The sequence below is a fragment of the Corvus kubaryi genome, unplaced genomic scaffold (genome assembly GCF_017639235.1).
Source record: "Corvus kubaryi isolate FWS band 111438036 unplaced genomic scaffold, C.kubaryi_AGA036_p1.0 37385, whole genome shotgun sequence".
Classification (NCBI taxonomy): Eukaryota; Metazoa; Chordata; class Aves; order Passeriformes; family Corvidae; genus Corvus; species Corvus kubaryi.
In genome coordinates, this window is record NW_024581127.1 from 4,925,196 (window position 1) to 4,952,663 (window position 27,468).

Here is a 27,468-nt window from a genome sequence, read left to right on the forward strand (position 1 = left end):
ACATGTGTATGGTGCTTCAGGGGGTGGCACACCCTGGGCAGAAGCAGACAGAAGTCAGGACACACAGGCTGATGTGATGGTCTTGGTAAGGAGAGAAAGCATTTGGGTCTGAACTTTAGTATCTCCTCCACAAAGCACTCACTGAGGCCAATTGGCTGACCAAAGTCTGCAGAGGAGTCCCCAAACACGAATCAACCATATCTTAACTGAGTATACAGGCTTGATTTTTCAGCAAGTAACTGTTTGGGGAGAACATGTAATGGCCATTAGAATTCTTCTGATGACCATCACATAGAGCAACCAAGCTGAATGAGTAATTCATGCAGGTTGAGATTTGCTGTGAATCTAGCTGCTTCTTCAGGTCATGAGCTTCTTACAAGTAATATGCAGCTTTATCTACATTATTTGTTATTGAATCTGAATCAAGTAGGGCCTTAACTTAGGAACAAACTAGGGGCATGACAGAAGATTTCTGTCAGAATCTGACCCTGCATTAATTTATATGTTGTTTTCTCTCCCCAAGAGATGGAATTATACACAGTTTGAGAGAAGCATTGACTACTGAGTGTATGACTTCAAGCAGTCCATGTGTGTTGTGTTCTGGTACATGGTGTAACTGACAGATGCTTTGAACTCTGGTAGTCAGAGAGACACTCAAATCTTCACTCATGGTTTTGTGTCTTCTCAAGAGGCAGGGACCATGTTAAGGCAAGATGGCAGATGGTGAAATTTATGATGGTTCAGGAAATGTTAAATATGCTTTTTTGGGGCTAAGGACATCCTGCCAATTAGTTATTCTTGAGTAAAATTCTAATATGAGGTGTTAACTGGCCACAGATTCTGTCACGTCCATATAGTTTCAGCTGTGAAGTATTTCAAAATGCTGTGGTCTGACAAATTACATTTCTTCTGTGCTGAGATGCTGCTGATACCTTTTGGGAGTTTTGTTTCTCTGCTTTGTGGAAAAAAAATAAAAGCCTTAAGTTGCTAAGGAGCACAAGTTTCATTGATTTTTCTAAAAGCATTAAGGGGAGGCATATGTCACAGGCTCAGGCAGAGTTCACTGGTTATCATGCCATACAAGATATTTCTCTGGGGCTTTAATATTGTTCCTACCAAAACACCTAAAGCACTTCAAAGGGTTTATTTTTTTTGACCATCTGTGTGTGGTTTTGCTTTTTTTTTGTTTTTCCCCCAAATAGGCAAATTTGAATGGTACTGCAGGGATATGACAGCCTGGGGCTAGAAAAAATATGAAAGTACTGATGCAGAACTGTGCAGATAGGATATCTATTTGTGGACTTCAGCAGGGCAGATGCTTTGCTTCTCCATTGATTTTCCTTCCTGGCCTTGAGAGGCCCCAGAGAACGTGGAAAGGGTTGGTGTGTCTCTAGCCTCTTAATACAGACATACCCAAAACGATTTGTCTAAAATTTCCATGGCACCGCAGAGAAGTGACCCCAAAGCACCCTGCTTGCACCCTCAACATATTCTGCCTAGGCAAGAAGAGAGAAAGACATCACTGGTGACACTGAATTCAGCTTCAAGTCCTGCCTTGGTGTGCTGGGGTCAGATATGGGATATATGCTCTGGTTGTGATAAGACAGCATCTAGTAGAAAGCTGAGATAGGTTTTTTTTTTCTTCAGCCTTCCCAGGTAGGAATTTGGGCTTGGATCTTGCACTGGATCCCTTCTTCTCCATCCAGGCAGCTGCACAGTGGTATTTGTCATGCCTCAGGATAACAGAGTGACTTGTTTATCTGCTGCAATGAGCTCTGCTGAGTCTTCAGAGGAGTGGAATTACATTCTGGATGGTGACTTGGGCTGCAGCCATGTTACTAAATATTGGCTAAAATTTCCCCTGGTTGTTGCCCTCACTTTATCCCCCATCAGTGGGAGCAATGTTAGGGGCAGTAACACAGAAAAGTCTGCAGAAGATGTTGGCATTTTATCCACTCTGTTATTTTGCTGTCTTCAGATGGATGACATGGTGCTGTAAATATTGTAAATATTATCCTGAGCTTGTGTTGCTCTCCCTGTTGGTTCTTCTGGCAAAGCTTAGGTTCATTTTTCTAGTAGTGGTGGGTAGGACAACAAACCCTTCTGCGCCCGTCCAGCAGCTGACAACTTCCATTTATTCAAAATTTATCTTAAAAAAGAGATCAAACATAATGTCTGGGTTCCTTAGGGTTTTCAGTGCTCAGTTTTGAGAGCCAGTGAGGAAGATTGTGATGCTTCTGGTTTAATAAAAGATGCAGCTTTTGCTGGTGCAGCTCTGAGCAGGGTAGCTCAGGTTGGGTGCATGTGGGGTGGGGAACAGCTGCAGAGACAGAGAAGAGCTGCCAACCTGTGGAAAAGGATGTGGCGGATTTTAAGTCTTGTTTTCATAATGCAAGTTTGAAATATTTTGTTTAACCAGTTTCAAGGACAGGGAGCTGGGTGCCTGGTCTGTCAGTGTAGTAACAACCTCCTCTGTGCCGCTCCCATGGTCTTCAGGAGGTTACACTGTCTGATCTCCTGCCATTCATAACCTGTAATTTGTGTCATCAGGGGAATTGTTTGGACAGAGGAAAGAGTTTAATTAGGAGAATAGAATTCCTTCAGGATAAAAATGGCTATATATTGTCCCTTCTCAATTCTGCAAAAGAGAGGATATAAACTAAATATTTAATGTGAAATAAGAGATTTTATTTAGGTAAACAAAAATAGGTGCATTTCTGTTGGTACACTGAAGTCAGTTCCTTTCCTAGAATGTGCAAACCCACACTTCTCCAACTCACACATGCACAAAATCCACCCCCTTGCCTTCGGCGAGTCCTCACAAGACCTGGGAGTTGCAAGAATGGTTCCTGGAAGTGGTAAAGCTGGGTGAGGACAGTTCCTTTCAGTCACTAGCCTACTGTATAACAACTGCAGTGGGCTCTAACTAAACTTTGTCCATTGCACTGTGGGCCTGGATTTTTAAAGCAGGTGCTAAAAGAAGGCACCAGGGTGGAATACGGAACATGATCCCATATGCCATCCGTTCCCTTGGAGACGGCAAGAGGGACTGGGGAGGAACTAAAGGGTAAAAAGAGCTTCTTTGCAGTGGTCAGAGTCATTGTGTCTGTACAATAACAGGAGGGTGAAAAGAAGGAAGGAGGTATGCAAAGCTGATACTGATGGAAACCCTGTTACTTGGGCAGTGTTGTTCAAGAACAATTTATCTGTGAGAAAATATGACACTTGTAATGTAGCCAAGTCCTTTGCAAGCTGTAGAGGCAGCTGCACAGGCTTGCCTGAGGCATTGAGTATGCCATCTGAGCAAGTTACAAGGAAATCTCTATTTAAATAAAAAGAAAAAAAAAAGCAGTTCATGAATATTAGGCACTCTGTGTCCTGCCAGGATGTTCTCTTTTCATATCAAGGGTCTGATTCTTTGGAAGTACTTTCTTGTCCTCTTTCAGATTGCTGACCAATTCAGTGGAGAGAAAGTGTAAGGAAGCCAAAATCATACTCATCCATGAAATATCTTTGAAATAGAGCTTTCTGGATTGTCCTATATTTGAAAGACTCTTTCATGGGTACATGGTGTGTGATTCAGCCACAAGCAGAATGAGATTCCTCTTGTCAAACTGCAGGTATTTGCAACGTCTTCATCTGGACTATCTCTTAGCCCACCCTACAATAATCAATGGAGAGAAATAAACAACTGCTTGAGACTGCTACTTCTAAAATGTTTTGGATATCCATGTAATCAAAGGTGATTTGTGCCTGAGGAGTGCTTTCTTCTTTCCCTTGACAGTAGAGATGTCTTTGGACATCTACTGTAAAGTTAGGGGAAATGAATCCCAGTATGGAAGTATGCATCATTTTAAAAAGGTTAGCTCAGGTAGTCTGGATAGCCACAAGGCATCCAAATCCTGCCTTCTCAGCTTTTCTTTTTACATTGCCTGTGACAGCTTCTCAGTTTTGTACTCAAATTCCTCCTTTTCCCCAAAGCACCATTATGTTTTCTCAATTTTCTCTCTCATCCTACCTGCAGGTGCAGACAGCAGAATACCTCTTGAATAGTACCCAGCAGTACAGCAGCCTCCTAAACTGCAGGTGTCCAACAAACAACAAGGTGAGTTCTGTTGTTAAATCTCAGCATATTGGGTGTTGATAAATGGGATGACAGTGCAGCTGGTTGGGATTTTTGAATTAATGTCTGTTAGTAGAAAAAGACAGTTCACAGAAGTAAAAAGGACTGGTGGGAGCATAGTGGTACCAAACAAATTTTCCCAGTGGAGCTTTTTGCTTTGTGATGCTGAGAGATAAAGTGAGCTTGGTCAGCTACTAGGAGTAGCCCTGGTTCATGTCCTGGAAGACCTCTAGTTAGATCTGGAGGCTGAACTTAGCTCTCCCACGCAAGAAGAATCCACTCTATTGAGAGTGAAAAAGGGAAATGTCTTGCGTTTTGCAGAAAACTTCAGGAGGAGTCAGCATAATTTTTATCTGAAATGAGTACAACTGTTTCCTGTAAAAATATGAAAGAGAAAACTGTTCCTGTCCAGGAGACCTCAGGAGAGAGACTAACAAATTTAAACGCACTGCATTATTATTAATGCAAGAGAGATAAATGGTATGGTTTTAACTTTGACTTATATAAACCAATTGCTTTTTAAAAATCCAGATTTAAAATAAAATTTTATAGGGTCCACATAGGTTCAGTTATAGGTGAAACACAGTTTCTACTGTTACTTTCCTTACTGCAGAAAACCCATGTTGCTCAATTGTTTCTCAGAAAGTCTTACTGAATGCAAGAGAAATGGCCCTGGAAAAGTAAAGGGGACACTCTGAAAGTATTTCAAAGCTTTTCTATTTTCCAAGGTGGGAACATGTTCTCTATCTAACACACACAGAGTTTTGCAGTGAGTTCCTGCCTAGCTGGAGATGCACACAAATGCTGGAAATACTTTCTGTTGCTAGAGAGCACAGGGACAACAGTTTGTATTTCATAAAATCATAGATTGGTTTGAGTTGGAAGAGATCTTCAAGATCATCTTGTTCCAACGCCCTTGCCTTGGGCAGGGACACTTTACACTAGATCAGTTTGCTCAGAGTTCCACACAGCCTGGCCTTGAACACTTCCAGGGATGGGGCATCCACAGCTTTTCTGGACAGCCTGTTTCAGTGGCTCACCACCTCACAGGAAAGAATTTCTTCCTATTATCTAATTTAAACCTATTCTCTTTTAGTTTGGTTTGGATCTATTCCCCGTTCTCCTGTCATTACATGCCCTTGTCCAAAGCCCCTCTCTGGCTTTCTTGAAGGCCCCCATTAGGTACTGGAAGGCTTCTGTAGGGTCTCCCTGAAGTCTTCTCCTCTGCAGGCTGAACAGGCTCAAGTCTCTCAGTCTGTCTTCATAGGAGAGGTGCCCCAGCCCTTTGATCATTTATGTGGCCTCCTCTGGACTCCCTCCAGCAAGCCCACATCCTTATTACATTGAAGACCCCAGAGCTGGATGCAACATTCCAGGCGGGGTCTCATAAAGGCAGAGTAGAGAGGCAGAATCACCTCCCTTGACCTGCTGGTTGCTCTGCTTTTGGTTGGCTTCCTGGGCTGCAGCACACATCATTGAGTCATGTTGAGCTTCTCATCAACCAACACCCCCAAATCCTTCTCAGAGCTGCTCTCAATCCATTCTCCACCCAGCTTGTACTTGTGCTTGGGATCCTCCCCACCCAGGTGCAGGACCTTGTACTTAGGCATTGTCTTGTCCCAAGAAATTCAGGTGGTATGAATTGTCTTTGGAATAAATGAGGTGGAATACTGTAACAGTTCTAGATTTAAAGTTGTTTGGGAGTTTTTTGTAAACGTACTAGTGACCTTATTTTGACTGGTAGGTAGCCAGTAGCCACTTCAGTTAGCATTCAGTGCTATCATTAGCTATAAAGAGTTTTGACAGGATCAAGAACTCACCCATTGATCTTTTACATTCATTATTTTGCATCTAAAGGGTGCCTAAGCATTAACCAGAAAATTAGTTAGTGAGATGATGTCTTGTGAAACCACTGTCTGCCTCCTAAAACGTGAGGGAAGGAAATGCTACACAGATTTCAGGTGAGTTACTGGTGACCCCTTGTCTGGGGCTGGCAGGACCCAGTGGCAGTGAGGTGCCTGCTACCCTTACCACCATTGATTTCAGCTAGTGCCGTGCTCTCTTTAGGCACCTGCTGATCTGTGTAAATCTTCAGGGCTGGCCCACACAGTTCTCTGCTTAAAGGCTTTTGGCAAGATCCCACATGTCTTTCTGAGAGCTTTGTTTGTGGGACAATGTGGGAGAGCTGGGAGTGCAGGGTAACAGCATCTGCTGCCCCAAGTGCATAAATAGTCCAGATGAAGGACAAAAGGCAGGCGGCAAATTAGGACATGAACTTTTGTCTGTGGGACCAGCAGCCAGTTCCCAGTGTGTCCAAATGACACAGCTAATCATCGGGAATTTGTACCCTCCCCATTCTCACTCCTTGGCTAGCACCCACCCACAGTCTGCTGCAGATTTGCAAGGCATTCACACTGTTTGTCCTGGTCCAATATCACACAGAGTCAGTGCCATTAAGTATAAAAATGTCTCAATATGCAGACAAGAGACCTGCAAAGGAGAGAGACAGACAGCAAAGCAGCCATGGTTGCAGCAGGGGCTGTGACCTCCTGCCACTGGCAGTATGCAGGCTGATCCCAGCCTGGAGGGAGCAGCTGACACTGGCAACCCCAAAGCCAGCCTGTCTGAGGGCACCTACCCCAATTTAAATTTGATCTACTTTGCTACATGCTTAATTAAGGAAAGCAGCTTCCATGCTAGTACCTCTGTGCCAGTTCACACAGTACAGTTATTTTCATCATCTAGGGAAAATGGTTGTGTTATTTGCACAAACCTTCAGCCAGGAAAACCTTTGTTTCCCCAGGCCCCCTCCTTCTCCAAGCTCAAACAAGTAGGAAGCTAGTTCTTGAGAAAAAAATGAATATGAAGCTAGGAAATATGTTATGGAAAAGGACAAATAGGGGAACAGCAGCTAAACTCCAACTGTAGCGTGTCTGTCATTCTTCCAAAGACCTTTGGAAACACGCCTGCTTCATGCAAGCTGGATTTGTATTTCAGGGAATGCATGTGCGCTACTACTGTGTTATAAATAAGTGTCTGCTGTTCCAGGTCCACTGGCTTAGTACACCCAACTTCTCTGACCCCTCCCACCTGTGCTTTATGCCTTTGGATTTGCACTGCCTGACCCGAGCAAAGAGCCCACCCAGAGCTAAGCTTACCTGTCCTGTCTCTCAGAGATAGCGGGATTGAGGTCTTGAAATATTTTGGTGTTTAAATAATGCTGTAATCTTGCGTCAATTAAGATAGGAAGAGCTTTCTGTGGGTTTTAAGACTGACTTATATAACTTTGGGTTGAGCCAGTGAAACGTGATTGCACACATGCGAGTTGTTGGCTTAAGTATCTCAGTCTCAGTAAAGCTGATGTGACTTCTGCATGTAGACATGGCCTACAGCTCTGAGGAAATGAAAGAGGAAAGGGATTGCAGAAACAAGAGCTGACAATGCTGTGTCACGGCTCCTCTGTCTTCCTCCTCCTCTTTCTAGTTTCACACTGCCGATTAACTGAGTAAACATCTGATGTGTGGCATCCTGCACCTATGCCTTGCAAAGCTGCTCTGATTATACTTCCCCAGATTTTCATAGGAGTCAAATGTCCATTCTGGGGTTGATGGTGAAAATCTCTTTTTAGGGTAGATCACAGCCAACTTTGGAAAAAACCTTCTGGTTTTATTGCAAGGATGAAGTTGGTTTTATTACTGCAACAATTTTATTGCCATTTTTAAAATTGAAATGTAAATGAAGTTTAAAGGGAGTAGCACAACTAATCTTAATGGAGATTTGTCATCATTTTAAAAATTGTAAATTTTTCTGTTGTCCAGTTTGGGTTCCCTTTTGTGCTTTCTCATCTTGAATACTGCTGTAGTATTATGGCACACTTTGTGTTTGAAAGTAGAAATATTCACTTAGAATGGTGTTCTTGAATTGTCAGAAAAAAAGAGTTCAAACTACAGTACAAACTGACTACCCTACATTATGGAGACTGGATTTAATAATCACAGGAACTTGGATCTGCAACTTAATTCTTGAGCCATACAAAGCATGCTGCTCCAGATATCTTCTCTCCAAAGCTGCAGCTTTGGGAAGACATTGTACTGAAACTTGACTGAAGGTGAGGACACATTCAGAGATAAATGTGCTCTGTTGCCATTTGTACGGTCTGATTATATAGCATGGCAAAAAGAAGACTTGCATTAAACTTAAGGTACATATATTTTGATCTGACACCCATACATTTTTTAACTTCCTTGCTGACATTAGGCAGCAATTATTTCTGTAATCCTATGGAGATGGGAAATTCAGATTTATTAATTTAAACTTCTTCAAACTGTGAGAGACTTAAATTTTGACTCTGAATCCTATGTTTTGGACCCATTTCTGCTCTATATAATTAATACCATGATGAATTCCCAGGGAACACAATGCTGACGTAACGAGCATTTGTATTACCATTTCCACAATCTCAGTCACAAAGGTCACCAAGAGGCAACAGTTCTGAGTGCCCTTCCCTGGCAGTCAGGTTTTTTGGTAATGGTTCTTGTTGAGATATCCTGAATCAGCTCCACTGCAGCTGTAGACATTTCTTGAGCAAAGAGTACAGAAGCTCTGACTACTTCCTTATGTTTACATCTTCTATTTTTTTTTAAGGGAAATAATGAGACATTTAGCTGAGGCAAAAGCTCTCATACAGTTCTTCTATTGCACTAGAAGAAAGAGTTTGAGTGGTTTTTGGGGGGACCACAGTATTTCCCCCCTTTCTAAAACAATCTGCCAGCTCTGCTCTTGCAAAGGACAAGGAGCAGAATGGTGTGTTAGCCTTCTCCTTTCCTTTTAGTCCTTTTAAGAGCAGAAATTCTGGATTATTATACCTAAAATTCTGAGTCCTGAGCTGTTCCAAGAAGTCCTTAGTTCAAAGGTCCAGAGATATTTAATCTCCATGTTGTGTTTTTGATCATTAATAAGATGACTTGCAATTTGATGACAATGCTTATTCTCTTCAAAGGTGGTTTTGGGGATGTTAATGCTTGGAGTGGCAGAAAATGCAGATCATTGAAGTTCACTTGTGATATCACTGAATTTTGGGAAGCAACATGGCTTATTTCCTGGCTGTTGTTTTTACTGTGGAGCTGCAGCACAGCAAAAAAATCAGGGGTTAACAGCTTGTGTTACTTTCTGTGCATTGTCTTCCAGTTTTGAGAAGAAAATAAAATCTAGCTGTTCTCCAGACAAATAACCTTTCACAGTTTTTACTTTTAGAATTGGCTGTTGTGTGTAGGGTAGAATACAAAAAAAAATTAAGAGTTAATTTAGTTACATGCTTGTATTTTATGCAAAGGCAGAAAGGCGTCCAAGCATTATAGATCTGTTAAATATCCAAGAGAAGTTATATCGTGTCAGTTTTTGAGGAGAAGTTTGGATACTTAGTCTGTAAAATCCTCAAGATAAGGGGTTTTCAAGATTTTCTTTCAATTTTTGTTTAAATAGTTTATTTCAAATTGTTCCCTCTAAGTATTTCCATCACAAGAACTGCAACATAGGTTTGCTGCCTGACAACAGAACGGATTGAAGTACAAGTGGAGCTGTCACTGTTCAAGTTGAGTGAAACATAAAAAGGAAACAAATGACATGAATGATGAAAACTAGCTTAGCTTTCAAAGCAGTTCCATTATTGTTAATGTAACATGCTGTAAATGCAGGCAGTTTGCAGTGCCTTTACATATTTGTTTCTTTTCTTTAAAGACCTCAAACCTGCATTTATGTAGCTCCCTAAGCACAGTTCCTCTTAGACTTACTTTGGGTTTCTGCTGTTGGGAGTAGTGATGGTGACAATAGCAGCAGCTCCAATGTTTTCCTTTATGATGTACCAGAAGAGGCATTCAGGTCTTCAGGCAGTGCTTGCAGCTTGGTGTACTGTACACATACTTGAACCACAATTTGATAAATGTTGGCTCTTTAACTTTGGGAATACTGCACCAATCTAAATGACAGAAGATGAAGGACTATAGAAGGGATGTGAGAAGTAGTTGCTGTAGTCCTGGGGGCAGTTGGAGGAACACAGAAAAAATCTGGGTAACTACAGAGCGGTTACTCTGACCTTAGTGTTTATGAGGAGCTGTCTAATATGATAGCAGATACAGATTTTTTGGGAATCATGATTGAAAGCTTTAACTTCTGTGCTATGGACCAGAGGACACATTACTAGCAATGACAAGGTTTAGTTTTTATGGAATGTCAGTGTTATTCACCAATATGACTTTGATCTAAAAAAACGAATGCTGTTTTTGTATTTGTTTTCAGTGAGTAATGAGGACATGACAGAGCCAACAAGCCTTGATATCAGCTGGGGAAAGGAACTCAGAGACTTTAGCATGGAGGAGACTTGGAATTTCATTACAGCAACAGTGGACTTGAGAAGAAGCTTTTGGAGGACCTGTGCCATGTTAGCCCTTCTGAAGCATAGGGAGAAAGGGCACAAGGAGCACCACTGAGCTCCCTGCCCCAGGGCAGGAAGTGACTTTTCTAGTCACAAGATGCTTGAGATGGTAGTTGCAGCCATGAGGCAGGTTTGATAAATCTGTCCAGGCAGTTTTTCCACCAAGTCACTGGAAAACAGCTGAAGCCTTTACTCTAGGTAAAAGGTCTCTTTGAAATGGGGCTGCAAAGGGGCTGCAGCCCCAGTCCAGCAGAAACCCCACACTTTTTCTTTCATAAATCTCTCCTAGATTGCTCTGGGCATGCTACTCTGACTTCAGAATATGCAAGGATTTAAAAGACATTTTGAAGGGAGCCTTTGAATAAAGAGAGGAAAGCAAATTCTAAAGGTTTAAAATTCAGTATGAGAGGCACGGAGAAATTTAGCCAGATATCTACCTTTGATAACCTTGGCTAAATAGGGTTCTACTGCCTGCACTGATGCCTTTGGCACAGGACCACAGGAGAAGTTGTTTGAGCTGGAGAAAAGGGCTGAAGGACCAGCTACAGGGAGACAACTCTGGATGGTATTGGAAGGGTCCCTGTCAGACTAGGAAGAGGTCGTGATTGTAGCTCTGGTGCCAGTCCTCTTTTATGTGTTTGTTAATGACCTTGTCACAGAGAGTACTTGTTTGCTAATGGAATTTGCTGATAACATGTTTTTAGGACAGAGAGGGTTCCTACGAGAAGAAAAAGGGATGACTGTGATAAATAAATAATAGAAATAGGATTAGATTTAACACTGTGAAGTGCTAATTTGTGTTTAGGGAAGAATAACACCACTTTCTCGCAATATGACAGGAGTTCATCTGTTGAAAATTACAGATTAAAAAAAATAGTCAGAAGGATCTATAGTCATAATGGAGAAAAGAAGTCACTTAGGACACCAAAATACATCAAATAGTTCACTTCCAGCAGAGATTTACATACAGGGATTAGCTCCACAGGGGTACATTCCACTCTACACACCCCTCCGCAAGGCACTGGTGAGATCTCTCCAGAAGAGTTGTTGTCATGGCCACACATAATCAAGTATTATGAACTCACACTATAATACTTGCAGAAAAGACAATTGCCATGACATCAATGATGTTTTAGAACATATTAAAAATACATTACTTTGCCCAGCAAAATGAATTGCTTTCTAGTAATGTCTCAAGGGTACAGAGGCCAGGGAGGGAAGGAAATACTTAAACTAAAGAACAATGCCGTCATTGCACTAAATGCATAGTAAAACAGAAAGAAGTTCCTAACAGAGAAATGAAGATTTGGATCTTCTAGTCAGAGTAGTAGGGCCTAAATTCCTACCCCTTCCTCCTCAATACCAGTGTTTGATAAAGATGGGCAGAGCTGCAATTGTTTAGAAGCTGTCCAAGATGCACAGAATAAAGATTTAGTCATGAAATACCAAACATTATTTCATTACAGTTCTACTGCAACAGCTGCCCTGACAGTTCATGACTGCTTTTATCAGTGAAATACCACCCAGATGGGAAGTGTCAGAGAGGTCTAAGAAGGGTACCCTTCCCAATACTGCAATCTACAGGATTTTCAATTTTTGTGGTGAGAATGGGGACAGGAGTAATATTAATATGCCAATAACTTGATTGCAGCACCCAATTACATCCCCAAATGATGTAAATGGTCACATTTCCAATGAGTTGATCAACCTACACTCACTCAAATGAGCTAGTAACACCTATTAGTGGTGTAATGCCCAGGACATGGAGCATAATGAGTGTGATTCTGCTCAGCAAAGGGCCTTGGTGGAAAGACACAGCACACCATGCTCCACAGAAGTGTTATCAGTAGCGCCTTGCTGGAAACTGAGGCATGAGCTATGAGCCATCTTCAAGCTTGCAATAGGACATAGTTTTTTTAATCTAGCCAATTTGTCTCCTCTTCACTAAGAAAAGAAGCAGAAAGGATCTCTTTGTCATGTCCAAGGCCTGACCCCTCTAGACATCCTGTCTTTCTTAAAATAACTCTTGTTGTACCCCGATTTAAGGAAGTTTATCTTCTCCAGATCCTGTTACATGTGGTGTTGGTGTAACCCAAGTACAAAAATGTATTATCCTTTATTTTTGTGTATGCATCTGAGTGTGTGTGTGTGTGCATACTGGCCTTTTTAACAATTTTGTTTTATTTACAAAGTATTTACTGGTAACTAGTTATATGAACATATACCAGTAGCTGAATTCAGCCAGATAAGCAGTCTTAAAAAAACAATGGAAAAGTAAAAATGCCATACACTCAGATGTCTTTTGCCTCGGTGGATTCACTGAATGCCTCATTTCTGGCCAACAAGTGTATTAATCTACCTACTAAAAACAACTTCCATTCCAATCAGGAGCTGTTAGGGAGCAGCAGAAACTAGTACCTGTTCCAATATTGCTCAGTTTTCCTGAGGTCAAATGAAGTGTTACCAGTGTGACTGAAGGAGTACATACTTGCTATGTGGATGCGTGTTGGAAGGACCAGGGAAGTTATTATGGTGTAGAAATTGCACTATTTTGGGTCGTTTTGAGGTTTGACTGGCATGACTTCAAGTAGTTCTTACAAGTACTCTCCTCAATATATTCTTCTTACCTTTTTATTTTGATAGAAAAAGTTTAAGCAACTTCACCTTCATTAAGAATGTCACCTGGAAGAAGTAATCAAAATACCTTTAATATTGAATATTATAATGAGCTAATAGGCTAAAATAGCTGATTTTACAGGTTAGGATGAATAATTATTATTCAGATTAATATAGATCACATGTGCAAGATAAGGCCAGGTTGGAAGGGGCTCTGAACAACCTGATGCTGTGGAAAGTGTCCCTGCCATGGCAGAAGGATTGGAACTACATGACATTTAAGGTCCCTTCCAACCCAAAACATTCTAGGATTCTAAGATAGATGGCATCAAGGACTTTGGGAAACATTGATTTATGTAGCCCATTGGCACAGATTTACTGGATGATTCTTGAAGTCTTAAAAACTCTGTGTTAGTGTTGCAGCTTATAAAACTGTTATATGTAGGGACGTGTCTTATGGGAATACTGCAAGACAGTTTACAAGATATTGGGTACTTGTTTTTTAACAGAGAAGTTGTTCTGGAAGTAGAAAACAAAATACAATTATAAGATCTTTGAAATTACGGGATTTCTTTTAAGCCTTTTCCACTGTTTTTTGTTTTCTCTTTCTTGTTCCTTCTTTTATATTTTATAGTTGATAAAAAAGAAGTTTAAAAACTTGAATAGGGTGAAAGAGAAGATATAAAGCAATTTCATTGCAAATATATTTTTTTGCAGACCCAAAGGGTAAAATTTTATACTGGGAAATGTCATATTTACTAAAATTATTCACTCTAAAGTATTTATTTTCCTCAATTGTTGACGGTGATTACTGTTGGGGTGACGGTGTAAATACAGTTTACTCCATCTACCATTGTGTAAAAACACTGAATCTGTTTAATGGTTCCTGGCTAAGAAGTCAGTTAATAAAAACTTGCCGCTGCCTCAAATTTCACTATTTCCAAACAGCAAATTTAGCCCTCGGAGTTTTCCCAAGCAAACAGAAGGCATATCTATTCCAATGGAATCAGCAGCCTAATTCTAATGGGTTTGAAAATGCTTTACATGTGGATGGCTGTGTCTGCTGTGTGCAGTGATTCCAGGGGGATCAAACCTCCCTCCCAGAGCAGCGATGCTGCTGCGTGCTGGTAACTCGCTCTCTGCTACCACTCACAGCTGAGCTACCGGAGAACAGGAGAAGAATTCTCCTCGGTTTATACCCTATACATCACTTGCTTATTTAGCCTAAAGCACCCTTCCTTCCCATCTGTGAGGCTGCATATGTCTAAGGTCAGCTAAGGGAATCCTGTTCCTTATTATTGAAAGTTGTTTTAAAATAAACTCACCATGTGTAAAAAAAAGGCGAGTTAAGAAAGGCTATAAACCAGCAAAATGGATATTCATCCTATTTTCCACCCTAAATTAAAAAAAAAATTTTGTAAAGAGAGTATTTCCCTCCTGGGACTTCGTTGCTCCCATCATAAAGCCCAAATTAAGGTTGCACTTTGCAGTATAGGTGAAAAGCTGTATCTTCAAACGACACAGATTATGGACCAACTCAGCACTCCAGATTTAATTCTGACAGGCAGGAGCAGGTGGATGCCATGCAGTGTAACCTTGGAAAGATGACCCCACACGACTATAATTTACATTTGATAGTTGTAAGATAAAGTAAGGGTCGATTAAGGAACTTTCAGAAGGGGCACAGGATGTTCAGGTAAAAGGTGGAGCAAGGAATATGTGCTGACCCAGAAACAGGCCAGCTGGTTTATGTTATTATTTTATTTTTTCCTAAGATCTTCAAGTGATTGCAAAGCTCTACAGGGAGATGTGCTCTGTGATGACCTGAGTATTATTTCAAGTGCCTGAGTGGCTGAGGCACTGGTTTACCCTATCCTGCTGTGAGAGCATTGGAGGCTAGGATGGTGCCTTGTAGACAGAGTGCAAAGCAGGCACACTTTGCAGTATTGTGTTATGAAGCTTTGAAAAATATGCTTTTCACCACAGGCAAGCTTGAAAAAATGGACAGGACCCAAAAAAGTCTTTATTAAAACTTTTCTTCCATTTCTTTCCTACCATTTTTTTCTGCTAGACATAATCTCATTCTACTTCTCAGTACCAGGGTAAAGTAGAATGAACGTTCCTGCTTTTGCTGGTTTAACTTGTCTCTCATACATCATATCTGCTCATTAATTTTGCTGTTAGCAGTAATAACATGCAGATGAGCTACTGCATCACCAGACAGAGCTCCTATTTTGGGAAAGGAAGAGTTTGCTTTGCTTTGATTCCATTTTTTTTTTTCCCTTGGGAATTATTAAGTTAGTAGGAATGTAAAAAATCAGTAAACCCTGATGCAGAAAAGACATTTCTGTTTGCAATATTTTGTGGCTGTGTGGTTTTATTTTGCTCTGTTAAGAATCCAAAATAACTGCACCTTCCCAGGAAGTGGGAAAGACCGTTCTCATTAGCCAGGGAGTTGGATGGCTCTTTTACCAAGAACAAGCCTTGGATCTTCTAGGCTGTGGTTTCCTCCTTCCTGATAAATACCTCCTTCCCTTTCTCATTTGTTCTCAGGCATTGCAGCCCTCCATATTGAACCATCTGGGCTGCACATGCTGATTCATGTTGTTGGAAGTAAGAAAGATGCTTGATGTTATGGGGAGAACAACGTTTTATTTTGGTCATCTTATGCTCTTTTGGTCACCTCTCAGATGACATCTCTGCTCCTCTGTTGCACCTCTGGAAGTTCATAATCTGTCCAGTAAGAGAGATTCACTGGTTGGTTCTGTAGTGATTTTCTAGCTGTGGTATTGAACAGGCACAACACAGCTGCACACCTGGAGATTTCTGAAGGTGCTGGAAGCGGCTCAGACCCACCTGAGTCAGCATCAAAGGGAAGCTTATTATTGCACTTCCTCTCATTTAAATCTGCATTTTTTTGACACAGGCTGTATTAAGAAAGGCAGACCTTTTACCCCTGCCTCTGGGCCAGAAGGAACACTGTTCTGCTGCTTTTCTTCCTTCCTTCCCTTTTCTTCTCCCATAGGATCACTGGTTGCCGCTGTATTTATTCCCAGTCTGGCCACAGGTTCACCTGGCTTGGTCATTCAAATGTGCCTTTAAAGATATTGAAAAAAGACAGTGATGCTTCTGAGGTAGGAAATGTATTTTATCTTTTCCTGTCCCCTTGCTCTCCCTTTGTCAGACTGTTGATTTCACGTTGCCAAAGTTTTGTGCCAAAACTAAGTTCAAGTATTTATGTGGATGTTTTCAGTATTTCCACGTCTCTCAGATTCAGGTGGTGAGGTAGGTTGACGGGTACCCTGAGTAACCAGGCACTCAGAAGAGATACTCCAAGGAATTTGGGGGAGCTGGAACATCTCAGCACATCTTCAGTTCCCATGTTATCTAGAATTTTTTCCTCTCTGGGACTCAGTGGGCAATAGCACACACCTCTCTTATGTTGAGTACTAAAGGAAAAACATTGCTTTGGCATTAGACTGACCAGCTTTTCCCTGTGTCAATGTCCTCCACAGCAAACAGTGCTTCGTACTGAGACACTGTGGATCTCCAGCAGCTCATGTATGAAACATTTGATGTTTACTGGATTTTTTCAGTCCTTTGGTACCTCTGCATCTGCTGTTATAAAGGAACTAACTGGAAAATTTCACAGCCATAAAAATTTGTCATGTGTCTGACTTCTCTATCAGCTTTATATAGGACCAAAATTTTCTAGCATTCTTTTGTCATCCTTAACTCTTGAATGAAAACCACCTTTGTTACAAAGTGACACAGTTCAGTAAAGTTCTTTAATGACAGGTCTTTTTTCCTATGTATAAGCAGTTTCCACAGTACCAGACTTAAATATTCAGGCTTGTTAATTCAGGGCCTGGGCCTAGTGGATGCCTTTGCATCAGCTACTGGTACAAGGGTTACACTCTTATGTTGCATTTGGTTGTTTTGGCATTATTCAAGGATTTAATGATAGGTCCATAATTTTTTAAAAAATAAATAATAAATTTAAAGAAATCATTGTGCCAAGACTAGGCTTGAAACTCTATGGCTACTTGTCATGTTAAGAGTAAGGCAAATTTTTCTGTTGTATTAAGAGAAAGATTTGGCAAAAAATAAACCCCCCTTGCATTCCAGCTGGTCCTCAGATATCAGAGGGGCTGGGGGTGGCTGGGCTTAGATTCTGAGCACTAAGCAACAGAAGTGCAGAGCCAGCTGGCTCTATAAGTCCAGTCACATCCTCTGAGAACCACCATGATTATGGATTCACAGATAGTGCCATACACTCTAGGTCTGGTCATGGCAAATGAACTCTCCCAGCCAGATTAGAAGTCTGGTCATGTTAAATACCTCTCATGGGCAGGTGCAAAATAACTTCCTGGGCAACAGAAATGCAGGTTCTTATTGAATTGTCAGTGATGAAGACACTGTCTGCAGAAACATGTGTGAATACACAAAATATGAATAATACAGCCAGCAAAAATGCATTAAATTGAGAGATGACTCCATAGTGCTAAAGGCATGATCACAACCACAAGCTTTCCTTCTGAATTTCCCAAAGAAGCAGTCAGTATATGTGACTGCTTCAGTCTTACCCAATGGGTGTCCTTATGAGGGAGGAGATGGGTGCAGCCATAGTTAACCATTCCAGGATACTGAGATGAAATCTCCAACCTCCCTTTCCACTAAAACTACATTGATATTGGGTTTTTTTTAAGGGAGGGGAAAATGTAAAATTACAGTTGATGTGATTTCATGTTTAGGTGGAGTTTGAATGACTTTAATCATTTAGCATGTACAGGTTTTACTTAATTAGCACATGCCAGAGTATGAAAAGTAGTATTTTCGAGTCAATGGAGTAAAGTTCAGCTCTCAGTCACCGTTTGGGTTATTTCTTTGGCTCAGTTCCTGTTAGCTGCATTGTTTTAAACAGAGCATGACCACAACACCTCTGTGTCACTCCATCCTTTGTTCCACATCTCTCTCAGGGCAGTACATCAAGTTCCCTCAGTGTTCCTGCTCCTAAGGCATGCAGTTTGTTTCTGGTGAACTATAACTAATGCTTGCACTCCTTCTTGATGAACTTTGTTTTTCAGTATTTTCTCCACACTCCTACATGTTGGAGAAACCAGGTTCTGTAGTAGTCTTCCAAACAGTTTAGGAATTGAAATATGAATGCTAGTTCCCTCAGCTGATGTGGTTGCCTGTGACATCCTGGGACTGAACAGATCCCTTCTACTATTATGTTTAGCGAACAGGAAAAAGAACAATGCCTTTAGTTGTGATTAACTGTCATATATTGACACCTTCATCAGGAGTTTATTTTATGCAGGAATACGCAGTGATTTGTTTTGAAACATCAGTCCAAAATATCAAAGTTTCATATAACACAACTGAAGCCTGAGAGCTCAATCAGGTTAGAAGGAATCACCCCTGTAGAAGTGAAAGAAATATGAGGGGCCCTGGCTGGCTTGAGGAACCTCTTGACATCCAAGTGTGCAAAGCTCAGAGGGTGGCTGTGCCCAGGCTTGAAGGAAAAAATACAAAGTTCTGCAATCCCAGACTTTCCCCCTGTGGCCTAGCTGTGGACACTTCCTGGGGGCAGAAGGAGAGGTTCTGTGGGTGGGCAGCGAGGGCTGGGATGTGCTGATGTCAGATGCTCAGGTGTCAGCCCTCACCCTGCCTGGTGAGAGCCTTGAGAGGTCTCTGTGGCCTCTGCCAGGCTTGGGGGGATGTTCCTGACACGGGCACTCTGGAACAGAACTCTCTTCCTCATCTGCAGACCATGCCATACCCTTTGGCATGAAATCCAAGCAAGCCTCAGAAGTGAAATGTAAGCTTTTCCTAGACCCTGTGGAGAGAAGGGTAGCACTGGGACTGCAATTTCCATCTGTCCTTGCATCAGTGTTGTACAAATGAGCATTTGCATGGTGTATTTTTAGCCAGTATTGAAAATCTCAGAAATTTTGATGCCATATGGAGTCAGTGATTGCCTTCAACTCTAGAGAAATAAATTAGCTTTTCTGGTCTTTGAAATTATTTTATTTTTCTTATTTCTAAGGAATTTTTTTATTTGTTTGTGTTGGTTTTATTTTGAACACACCTAGTGTCTTTAAGCCTTAGTTCCTTAATCCTTTATTAATAGGATTATTAAACCTGAAAAACAGCTCAACCAGAGAAGTAAATCCAATGGTAAAGCAGAATTTGACCTAAGTCTCTGAGAACCTAAGCCCACAGAGTAATTGGCCTGCAGATAATTCAAAATACAACTGTCATGGTATATGTTCATTTTGCAGTGTATGAACTGCAATAAATCCCACAGGAAAGACAGAGGCAATATTAAAATTCTTCCAGAAATATGTTTATAGGTGAATTCTAGCTGTATAAAGAAAGTGATGTATTTGCAGATCAAGAAAATATTATACCACCACATCTTTAATTTTAGAAAGAGTTTTTTAATTTACAGATGTTAAATTTGATTCTGTATCTTGGAAGCAATTTAAAGTGGAAGTTAAATTATCAATGTCCTTCACTATTTCAGAGTTGGTCTTATAATTCCTAAAATTCCAATAATAGTTAAGAATCTTTTGAAAAACACAAAAAAAACTATGATCGGGTAACAAATCTTTGATCTATCTCAAAATTCCTGCAAAGATGTGGAAAAAATATATTTAGAAAGAGGTTTTTCTTAGTCTTCATAACCCAGACAAGGCATATAAAGCTCCTCCTTTTTGATCTCAAGTTAACAAAGAATGTAAGTATATATGAAAAGGATTAAGCTGAGTATAAAATGAGCACATGAATAATAACATAAATATATTTGTATAAATACAAATTTGTAAATATATGAATAAGACTTTATGCACTGGAAAAAATCTAAAAGTGGAAATGTTACTTCTATAAGGATAAAAACCATAGTGATCTGAACATGCAGGGAAACATCAAAAAAAAATCCAAAACCAACTTAAAAAGTCTAAAAATAGTCTCATGAATTATTGTCTTGATCCTGGGGGAAGAATAAGTATATTTAAGGTTTATATTTATCAAACTGTTGCATCATAGAATCAAGGTACTTAGTGCTAGATTTTTGCTTGAAAATTATCTCCAGTATATAGAAGAACAAGGGTTTAAATCCTGTTCCAAGTGAATTAGGAAAGCCCTGGCATGCTATTTGTTTGAGGAATATCAGTAGTATAAGCTAGAAGTGGGCAATCAGTGCAATTGCAAAAGGTGACTCAAAGGAGATGGGATGTTTATCTCTGATGGGAAAAGAAAAAGGAAAAAGGGATTTTGGCACACAACAGAGGAAGGAGAGTTTTTAAAAGCCTTCCTGAAAAGCAAACTCACTCTTTCATTTTCTCTGTGACTTCATCAGATACATGAGAGCCTGGTACCTTGAGAGGGTGAATATCCTGCTTTCTCTGGTGCTCCTGAGCCCAGGGAACTTGGTGGCCTCTTATGAATCCCTTAATATCAGGTCACAGATGAAGGTAATTAAGGCAATGCAGATTTATGTGGTGGGAGAAAGTAATGAAGGCAGCAATATGTGCTACTTCATCAGGGATGGATTCCTGCAAAGCAGCTTTGGAGAAGCCAGAGCAAGCTGGTGCCAGCGGTTATTGATTTGGGGATAGGATATCTCAAGAGCAGGGCTTGTTGGGTGGGAAGCGCAATGGGATGGGAAATGCACTGTCCAGCCCTGACAAAATGGGCTTAGCAAGAGAGGTCAGCATACTTTAACAAGTTTTTTGCTACTTGATATGACTCTCTGTGGTGCCACCTCCTGTAGTCCTTTAATTGTGTGTAATACTAATTTCCCTTTCTAAAATAAATGATGGTCTTACTGAGATGCCCTCTCTAGCTGAGCAGGCCATCTGTTACCCCAGGACTGACATCTCAGCCTGTCCACACCTTCCACACTTACACATCCACAGACTCACCCGGACCACAGGGAGTCACACAAGATTTATGTGAGAACTTACACATAAGTGGTCATTGTGTAGGAGACCTTGACTACTTGGGTCTCCTTCTCCTTAAGGTTAAATTTAATCTGCCCAGTTGAAGACAGAATCGGTGGAAAACAACCTTCACAGTTGCTCAGTATTTTGCATGTACGTGTTTTTCAAAGCCAGTTATTACCAATGACTAGGAGAAGCCACACTGCAGTGAGTGGTGCTTTGTGAATGAAAGAGAAGCAGTGCAGGACTGACTGCTAGCAGGCTGGCAGAGCCCCTTTTCAGGGATCTGTGGAGAAGCTGGAATAGAGGATCCCCTGTACCCCGGGGTGTTCCATGGGCTCTGATGTACCCTGAAGACTGGCTTTGCTGTGGGGAGATGGGTGCTGGGTGCATGGGTGTCATGGGTTAGCTAGCATAGTCTCAGAAGTGATGTTCTCGCAAAGGAGTGCTTACAGCTTTCCCCATGACCTGACAGAACCTATCAACTGGCCAGTTTGAATATGGACAATTCTTTGAGCCACTTAAAGTTGTGACTGCCTCTGTGATCCACACTTAAGAATAGACAAACTCCCCACAGCTCTCTCTCTCTCGTTTCCGGTGCTGGGACAGGTGGCTGCGGGCCCCGTGTGGGGGCCAGCGGGCCCAGCCAGGCCCTGCTTGGGCCGGGCTGTGCCGGGCCACGGCCATCCTGGAGCCGATGGGCCCTGTTCCACCCATGGAACCACCCCCCCCAAATCACAGTGCTGCTGTGGGCAGCCGAAGCGGCTCGGCTCCCCCCCCTCCACTGTGATAAGCCGCATTCTAGCTGCAAGGCCGAGGTGAGATTAACCCTTTTATTGCTGTGAAGAGCTGAAAACCTCTGAGGGAAGAGAAAGAGGAGATGCTTAAAGCTGAAAGTCTGTTGTGAAGCTATGATAGAGTATCCTGTTGTAATTCCATGAAGATATGGGGGGTGGAGTGTTCAGCTCGTAAGCAAAAGCACCTGCGCTGAGATAGGCAGATGCTGACGCAGAATTAATTTCATAAGAAGTTTGGACAGGGAGAGATGGAAGTCATGAGGACTTTTGCTCCAAATGGGAAAGGAGAAAACCTCAGTTCCCAGAGATGCTCCCAGAGATAGTCCTAAAGATAAAGATGAGGAAGACCCTTTGCTCCCAGGAAAGGAGAAGGGCCTCTGTTCTTAGAGACGAAATGCTCCCAGAGATGGGTGAAGAGAACTTTTGTTTCTGAATGGCTCAACCTTAAAATTGCACCCCAAAATCTTCAAGAGTGGACCTCGAAAGCAGTTGTGGGAAAAGCTGCAAGTTGGGGGAAGGGACTCACATGCCAGCAGAGAGACTCCTCTTCCTAAATGGACTGAACAAAGTTATTTGGAAGTGGGCGGCTGTCTCGTTGTGATAATGTTTTCATAACACGAGCAAGAAAAGACTTCTCTTTCTAAATGGACTGAACAAGGTTATTATGGAAGTGGTAAACAGACTGAACATCTTAAGGGTTGTCTTTTTACATTGTCAGTGGGAGAAGGGAGGAAGGTGGGGGGAAGAGGAGAGTTCTGAAGGTGTGGTATAATTTTTTTTTTCCTTCTTTTAGGTCTGTTAACAAACTTCTTTATATTCTTTCAAGTTTGGTGCCTGCTTTGCATTTCTCCTAATTCTTATCTCACAGAAGATAAACAGTAATGAGTATCTTGGACCAAACCACTACAATGGGCTCTGTCACAGAGGGGCTCAGAACCAGGAACTTCACTGAGGGAAAAGTTGATGAAAGTGCTCAAGAGACTCAGACACCTCTTTGCTATGGTTTGTCCTGCTTAGCTGAGTGAAAACTTTCACTCTTAGAAAATAAGCTGTTTGGGTACCTGGCGTCTTAATGCAAAGCCATTTCTCTAAGGTCCAGGTGGCTGACAGGAATTAAAAATTGACCTGATAAACACATGAAAGGCCTGGATTTTAGAGAAATGGCTTTGCAAGGAAGACAGGCAATTGATTTTATATTAACTTGTAAGACCGACAGCAGATCATTTTCAGCATTGCTACTGAGCTACAGGTAGAGAAAGTTTCATGCTGAAGAACTGAGCAATATGATTTAGTGAGGTCTTAGACTTCCACAATCATAGACTTGGGCAAGGCATGGAAAAAAACCTAGTTTTGGCCAGTTTGTCCAGTTTTCTTGGAACAGAAAGAATGTAATGGTAATGGAACAGAAAAGAACAGCTGGTAATAACTCTGCAGCTGGAGGAGATGGTGGAAGAGCGTTCATGAAGAGTGCAGCAAATTCATCCCCCTTGGCTTTACAGAAAGGATAAAGTGTCAGTAAGATGAGCTTCCAAACTGCAAGCTCACAGTTTTTCCCACTATCAGTATTGTGATACCAGAGTTCTCAGAGCATGTGGCGGTTTGGGTGAGGGATTTCAAAAGCAAGGCTGGATATTGCCGTGCCCCCAGGGCATAGGAGGCACAAAGCTCCTGCTGTGGGTGCTGGATGAGTGTGTCAAGGTCTTCTGGCTATCCCTCTGCAGGCAGCTGCTTTGTTTGCTTACAGATATTCAAAAGAAGGTATTTTTATACAAAGTAAATAGCACTGTGTTTCTTGATGGGCTGTGAGGGCAAGTGTATTGTTTTTCTTATTGACTAGGAAGTGCAGCTCTGGGGGAGAACTGGGCTGTGCTGGGCTCCACACCTGTTGGGAGCGGAGTTTCCACTCAGCCTGGACAATGAGAAAATGAGTGGCTTCAGGTGGAGGAGGACAATAAAGCGGGGAACAACTTCACAGGCTGTGGTCTGACTGTATCAGTGATTTTCCTTACACCATATTCTTACACTCCCTATCCAGTGAATAAAAAATGGAGGATTTGGATGACATTTAAGCCAGCAGTTAAACCATCCACTCACATAAAAACAGCCTGTATTTCCTCATGAGCTGTCACTGCAGTGCCCTGATTAATTTAATTTATCATCCTTAAAGTGTAAATAAAGGTAATATAGCAAGCATAACATAACATGACAGAAGTGGGAAATAGGGCAAAATAGATCATATTAATCCCAGCTTGTGATCCTTCTGCACCATGAGTCATATGGACAGTAATGGTTCATTAATTGTGTGGAGAGAGATGGCCAACAGACACATTCTTGTCCTGGCAGTCCCTTTGTTTGGACAAGGAGTTTTGGGAATAGATATGATTACTGGGTAAAATAACAGTTAGCTAGAAATGTTAGTGCTATAGGAATTGAGGCCTTCTTCCACTAAAATCAATGCAGGAAATATGCCTACTTGCATGGCAGTAATGAGTAATTTAGCAACACTGTGTGTGAATTAATGTACTTTTGCTACTCCTTAACAGATGCCCATCCTCCATGTCTGGAGACTTACCCAGGCCTCAGCCTGTGGTCCATGGCTGGTCTCCCTCCAAGAGGTCAGCCAAAGGCAACTGTCAGAAGTGAGACTGCTGTGGGAAGGGTAAGTCTGTGAGACTGGAAACCACAACCAAACCACTGGGCACATAGAAGCATCTTGCAAATCAAAACAGCTTGATCACTACTGCTGCAAATCGAAATAACCGCTCAGGTAGGCACAGGAAGGAGTGTTAACCACAGCTGTCAGTGGTGATTTGATGCTGCCAAGGCTCTGTTGATCAGATTTTGTCCCCCTGTGCTATCTGTACATTGGCTTCACTTGCTTGAAGCTGCAGATACTGTGAAATGGAGCCTAACCTGGTTTATAATGTGCTTCCTCCTCCTTTTTCTCTGCCTTTTCCTCAGTGCCTTTTCCTAACTTGGCTAGCTATGTGAAGATAATTACTTTATAGAACAGTTATTTTATGAAGTATGTTCTAAAGTAAATAAATACTTTATAAATTACGTATATATAAAAATATTTACTTTATAAATATATATTCCAGGGCAGTCCTGTAGCAACTTTCCATTACTTATAAAGGACCTACAGGAAATATGTGGAGGTACTTTTTATGAGGCAGTGTAGTAACAGGACAAAGGAGAATAGCATTAAACTGAAAGAGGGCAGGTTTTGCTTAGATAGTAGGAGGAAATTCTTTACTTGAGGTTGGTAAAGCACTGGAACAGAGTGCCCAGAGAAGCTGTGGATACTCCATCCCTGGGAGTGCTCAGGGCCACACTGGATGGGGCTCTGAGCAGCCCGGTCTAGTGGAAGGGTGTCCCTGCCCACGGCAGGAGGGTTGGAACTGGATGAACTTTAAGGTCCATTCCCATTCTATGGTTCTACTCAACAGAAATGACTATGAACTTGGCACGTTTAACCCCTTCTTCCCCACTCCCTCCCCCTCTTCATTGCCCAGTGCTGTTTGTGGGGTCTCTATTGTGTTTTTTACGGCTGTTTGTGTTTTCCTAGCTATCATTAACTTAGTTGTCCAGGCTTCCTCTATCTATGGCAAGATGTAAACCTGTCAAAATGTAAATGCTTTGAATTAATATGAGAATACAGTATGTATGGATTTTAAGGGATTTCCTTTGACACATATACACAAATATATGCACTTTGGAGTTGATAAGGTGATCATCTCACGTAATAGACTGAAACACCACTGCTGTCTTGGAGAAGGAGATATCATCTTCCTAGAGGTCATTTTTTGGTTAAAAAAACTAAAAAAATCACACCTCAAACAAACCTCACATTTTGTCTTTCTTGTCACTCTGTACTTTTTCTGGAACCACTGTTAGAAATATGTTTTGGTTTTACTGGTAAAGTTAAGTGATATAATAAATCCTGATTATTATTTATGCTACAACATAGCACAGTTTTCTTTATCTTAAATTTAAATACAATTAACAACAAATGTTAGTATCTGGTCTAAGTTAGAATGTACAGGAATGGGTGTTAACTAACATGGACTGACATATGACCAGCCCTCTCAGTCTGACCACATCCACCCCAGCAAAAGGATTTTGCTCTTGGAAATAACAGGCTTTGAAACAAGCTAAATAAGAAGCACAGGCTGGAGAAGGTAGGCAAAGATGATGTGCTCAGGAACCAGCTCTAGAAGCTCTGTGGTCTGGGAAGATCTCAAAATGGCTCAAATGAGTGCTTTTAAATATATAAGCAGCAAAATTTACTTTTGGAAGAGGCACCTCTTAGAAAATATGTATGGATATTTTCCTTACTACTCTTTCCCCTTCTCTTTTTTTTTATGCCAAAAAAACCCAAACCAACCCAACACCCACAGTTTTTTAAAATGTCAGTTTTAAAGTATCAGACATGAAGTTTTAAGCTGTATCCCTGCAGATTCTTAAGAAATAGCTTTCAAGGTCAGGAAACTAGAAAACAACTCCACTCCTCATAATGAAGCTTTTATGCCTGCCTTTTAGATTTAGAAATTGCCCTCCGTGTGTCTGGGATTTGTGGGCTAAAGCTTGATGGCTGCTGTTCCAGAGGAAAAACAAACTCTTAAAAGAACCCCCCAAGCTCTATAGAGTGTGGTACTGCCTGTCAGTCACCTGTAATTTCCTTTGCTGGCAACCTAAAAAGATAAGAGCAGAGCAGCCTCAGCCCAGCAACTGTTCCCAAGCAAAGGACCCTGAGAAAGCTGGGTGATGGGAGGAGGTTTGTTGTGACTAATGCAAACTGATAGTCCTTGCAAGGGGATGGCAGTGCCTGGGGGCCCTTCGCCTCCTGTTGTTTCACGGGAGCCTGTGGAAAGCAGCCTGGGTCAGGAGGAGCTCTTAGTACTCCCTCTCTGGAAGAAAAAATGTGTGCTGGCATTAATGAGTGCGGAAAAATTCTATGATAGAGTTCCTGCATATTTCAAAGGCATAAATCAAGGTTGAAAATAATGTTTTCTGTTTTTTTTTTTCTGTTTTCTTTTTTAATTTGAGGCACTTAAATAACAAATGTGCAGACAGCAGAGACTTGTATTAGGACATACAGGGAGCTTTAAGTGACACTGCTTGCTAGAAGGGGCTGAAATAGGGGAAACGTCCCTCTTGTTGCATATGCTGTATTTTTTAAGGTGGTTATTTGTTTATCATCAGCTGCCGTATTTCCCTAGCTTTTCCTCTGACTGGCCCTTGATATCCCTTCTTACACATTTTTTTCTTCTCTCTCTATGCGGTTTCTCAAAAAGAACCTATAATGCCATAAACAGACCATTACCAATTGTATTACCTTCTTCTGAATTAACAACCTCTTCATCAGATGCTGCCCACAGTTTCCAGGCTCTTTGTCGTGCTTTGTTTTGAATGCCTGAGATTGCCAGCTGGGAAGAGAAGACAGAGCTTTCCCTTTGCTTTCTCCCCTGCCCACTCCTTCTTCTCCGGCTGTCAGATATGATTATGCTGTCCCAAGGACGGGGATCCTTGCTCTGGCACCACAAGAACCCC